This window comes from Sabethes cyaneus, chromosome 3 (genome assembly GCF_943734655.1).
Source record: "Sabethes cyaneus chromosome 3, idSabCyanKW18_F2, whole genome shotgun sequence".
Lineage (NCBI taxonomy): Eukaryota > Metazoa > Arthropoda > Insecta > Diptera > Culicidae > Sabethes > Sabethes cyaneus.
This window is the reverse complement of record NC_071355.1, coordinates 64,515,338-64,520,315: the sequence shown is the minus strand read 5'-3', so window position 1 is coordinate 64,520,315 and position 4,978 is coordinate 64,515,338.

The window sequence follows — 4,978 nt, the reverse complement described above, 5'->3', positions numbered from 1 at the left end:
AGTTCGTAGAAGTGTACAACGCGCTCCCGAAATGCTTCTTGTTTCGACGCCATTTTTAGCAAAACTGGGTAAGCATAAACAAAATAAAAAATATTGACAAAAAGAGGAGAGAGAGTTATATTGTATATACATATTCTCATTTCCCTCTGAGCTCGTTTGTTGTTGAGCATAAGGGCCGCAAAAAAAATCCAAAATTTTAGTTGCCACCCGTTATTAGCTTACTCGTAAAAAAAACCTACGCCTTTGCGAGCGGCTTTCTGCCAGTTAACCGAAACATTCGCCATGGCGGAAAACATGCGTGTAAGCATGTTTTTGAGTACTTTCTTCATTTTATTTATCAATTCCTCCTCAGTTTTCGCAACAAAGTTGTCGGAGTAGATCTTACGCTTCAGGTTTGCCCAGAAATTCTCGATGGGACGCAGCTGTGAGACGTTGAGCAGGTTCGCCAACTTCGATATTCAGCCGCTCCATCTCCTGCAACGATCGCTTCGACGCCAGATCTTGACCATCTGATTCAGCCACTGCCGCTGCGTCATTGCCTGTAGCTCCGAGACCAGTGGACGGGACTGCCGCTTCCTGACATATATGTCCATATTCGCCAGGTACTTTTTCACTGTTTTGCCGGTTGCACCGACCTCCCGGCCAAGCGCACGGAGCAATGTAGCCACTTTTCCCTCGGTCTCTCTTCAGCATCCTTTGGAGCGACTTGCCGCTTAGGGTCGTTGGCCGTCCGGAACCGGCCTTTCTTTCGATGCTCTGATTATTGTCCAATAGTGCCAAGATATTGTTGATGTCGGAACGGGCACATCCGGCGTCCACAATGTGCCGCACGATGTCCGTTTTCGACGCGGCGGGGTACCGTTCTTTGAACGCGCACACTTCTAAACGGAGTAGCTTCACTAATTTCGCCATCATTTTTTTTGCAAGTAAGCTAATATAATTACCTTCCATGGGAAATTTATCAAACTCAATTAGCTGTCTTAGTTTTTTTCTATCACCATCCGAAAAAGTCCATTTTTAATGCATACGTTGCTGCAAGGAACTCTCTTTCTCCTGAATTTGACCACCGAACTTGCTGAACAGTAGGGATCTCCACTTCGAATCGATGTAGCAAGCCAGCTCGTGCCGGTTCATGAAGAGTTCGGACATTTCAGGCACCAAGTTTTCAACCGTTATGCATTAATGGCCCGGTCAGTTAGCTTCGGGGTACGATGCTGGCCTAACAAGTCAGTCGTCGTATGTTCGAATCTCGGTTGGGAGGTGCTGCTATAGAGCCAGTAGGATCGTTGCACTAGCCCCGTAATTGTCCTGTACTCTAATAACCGGCAGCGAAGTCTGTCGGTAAAGAAGGGTCAAGTTCTCAACAGGAAGTTTATAGCCATGCAAGCTTTGCTTGCATCAATCGTTTCTTTGTTTTTTGCCATGTCCTATACCGATCTTACCGGGGTGGCGATATTTGAACCCCGCTGATGGGTCTGCGTGATACAACATTTCATTTTCAACCGCTTGCTTCGAGACAGATGTTGTATAAGTCGCCCCTCATCTGGAAAACAGGCACTAAAGTTCCTGCCTCGTAGCTTAGCTGCACCAGTATGTACATAAATCATTATTTCCTGGTATGGTTATCGAGCCTAAGAAAAAAACGGGGAAAGGCATTCGAAAAAATAAAATTTAGTTTTCTTTCTTTTTTTCTGGCTGTGTTTTATTAAATAGCTCAAAATTTATAAAACGTCTTCAATCATCTACCGACAAAATAAAACTAAATGCGGTTGTTTAGTTTCAGAGAAAATGGTATAGGAAATTCGAAAAACAATATTTCACGAGAATAAGGTCTTATCTCTTATAATATCGAGTTTGTTCCACGAAGCACTGAAATTGGGCTGTATAACTTTTTTGTGTTCCTTTCCTTAGGCCGAATCATTACAAAATTGATATCAAAAAAAAGCGGCAAAGATTTAAAAATCGAAATTAAAATAAAAATTACTGACTTTTTCAAAAATGTTCTAATGCTTATGCTGCATAAACGCACTTTTTATGATATAATTTCGAGAACTTTTCCAAGCTATTAAAAACAATGCGAATCAGACAACAATAAAACAATAAACATGTTTGGAATTTCTCTGAAAATACTTTACCATTAGTGCTTCAATAAAAGTAAACGGACGTTCTTCTGACTGAAATTAATCGTAACTCCAATGTGCCTTTGCAGGAGGACAAAATTTACTTTTTGCACTAGCTGATGCGTGCCCCAAACAAATTTGCTACCATTACATCTCGCTGGACAAACTAGTTTACACTGGCGCGCGCGCATGTTTGTTCCAAACCGTTCTGCTAACTACATTTTTTCCCATAGCGATGCAATTGCCCGTCGTCGGTTGGGAGTTGAGATCACCGCACCGTCATCTAGAAAGTCTTTACAGGTTGTCAACAGGCTGCTAACAGTCAGTGGTGCTGTACGATACCTTTTGAAATTTGAAAAATGTTCCCCGTACAATTTATTGCTCTATTAAAGGTCGTAAATCTTTTCGGGTCGCAGCAGCTTTGGTTGGCCGTTGCTTGATCCGCAAGCGCATAATCAAGTCGAACCCGATAGCATTTAAATAAACTTATTGTTATGGAGCTTGTTATACAACCTTTCCCCTTCTCGCGACAGAATGTCGTGGAACACGCGAGCTAGGTTTCTACAAAGTTGTTAGCTAGCCAGTTTTTCGAACCATACCGTCCCGTGCTGGCCTTAATTTCTAATTTCTTTTTCTCGGAATCGATTATGGGTTATACGGGATCAATTTGAATAAAATCTGTCGAAATGTATCACAATATTTTCGAGAACGAAAAACATGCTAAAACAGCAACGAATAAAAAATAATTATAACAAATTCTCTTAACATGCTTTAACCAAAAAAATCTGCCACACCCATGAGAGGTTAAATATTTTAGGAAAGACAGATGCTTAGGAGCCACCAACAAAAATGTTAGTTATAGTTCAGTAGCGCAAGCAAACATAGGCGCGCTATTTCCTGTAGTACTTGAGTATACAAAGGTTGCTGCTGGTTGCTGGTCGCATTGATTTCACGTGAGCCAGGATAAGTTAGCCGCCTGATGATCGGCAGTGGCAGTTCGAGTTAGAGCGGTGGTTCAAGAACCATCAAAGTCGCAAGTGGCAGCATGACTTGGCCCTTTTCTCCGCTCCGTGCTTCTGAACTGCTGGCCGAGCTCCAGAGAGTGACTTCGTACTTGATTGAATAGCCTGTTTGCGTTTGGTCATATGTGCACAAGTATTTGGACATTGCTGCTACAACACGAGAGATATGCGTTCTTGTGAGTTGAGTTACAAGAGGTGATATATCACGGTAATCACTTTTACGTTTGTAGTCAAGATAACGGCGTCATGGCTCCTCTGGTTAGTTATTGCAGGGGGCAAGCGAGTGACGGCGAGCCGAGAAATACTGTTTATTGGGTGCGCTGAAAAAGAGGTTCGAAGGAATGCAAATGGACTGGAAGAAACATTGTCTTTGACGGGATGAATTGCGGAACTAGAGGTCATTTCTGAAGAGAAGAAATCACCTTGGGTATGAAAAAGACAAACACTCCAGGCGGGCGTAGTTTCTCTGGCTTATTATTATTATTTACGCATAGGTAAAACGCAAACGAAGCTGGTGGTAATTTATTTGCCAAACATATGTAAAGTTAGATTTGCACACGATTTTGTATGACTTCTATATGTACAGTAACTAAACTCATAGGACGTTGGATGTATTTAATTTGCTCCAGATCTAATTTTAACAGTAAACTGTATGTACTGAAAGATACAAAATTGGTTGGATCTTTCTGCAACCCATATTCATATTCTTGAAGATATATTGCTAAGCCAAAATCTAAACCCCAATTGTCCAATTGAGTCTTTAAGTTCTACGCCCTGGGAAAGTTATGTTAAAAACAAAACCTAACAGGGTCCCATGTGTATGTTACTTTTAGTCTTTTAATGATAGCCGTACCAAATTCTGTATTTAGAACGTTAAATCACCGCAATATTATGATTTGAGATTGCTTGATTCTTTTCGGTGAAATGATACTATGTTTGTTTTATGCGTGACGCGTTTCAGCCTTCTGCATTCATTCGGCCATCTTCGGACGCAATAATAAATGTATTATTGTTCTAAATCTGGACAATATGATGGATTGCGACCTCTTTCAATAAAACATTCTGCTTATATGTAACGCAAAGCATAGTACGCTGGGATTACAGAAAACAGGCATAATAGATGTAAGGTGTAGGATTGCCAAAAAGCCTAACAAACACGAAGTCAAATGGAGACGAGGCCAAAAAAACGCGAGGTGGTGAGCAGGCATGGTCAAAAATCGCATCAAATTGTTGTCATCAATACTCAATCACCGATTCAACTCATACAACCATCACTTTTTATACGCTCACTCAGAGAGACAAAGCGTGCTCTCATAGCAGTTTGCATCATTTGTTGCAAACGAACCAAATTGAATATGTGCTTTAGAGTGACTATATATAGAGTGGCGACAATGTCAAAATTGGAATGATAATTATCTGTCAGTGTCATTCCAATCGAGCAGACAACCAATCCAACGCGTATGCAGGAAAGAGAAAGAAAATAAACATTACTAGAGCATTGCATACTTTTGGGATGACATGTCGCCACTCTGTATATAGTCACTCTAATGTGCTGAATTGATTGCGATCATGCCTACTCTGTTTTTTTCACTCTCTGACCCTAACGAAGCGAACCAAACGTTTGCCACTGAGCGAATCTGAATCGATTTTATTTTGCTTTTCATCTTCTCAATCGTTCATGAACCGAAAATGATTGCAATTATCATTTGAATCAGCTTTAATTTTGCTCCAATAAGTTATGTAACTTCTGAATAAGCTACATAACTTATTGAGTGTTTGAATATTTGAAACATTTGGAGAATAATTACAATATATTTTAATAGCAGAAGCGTAAAT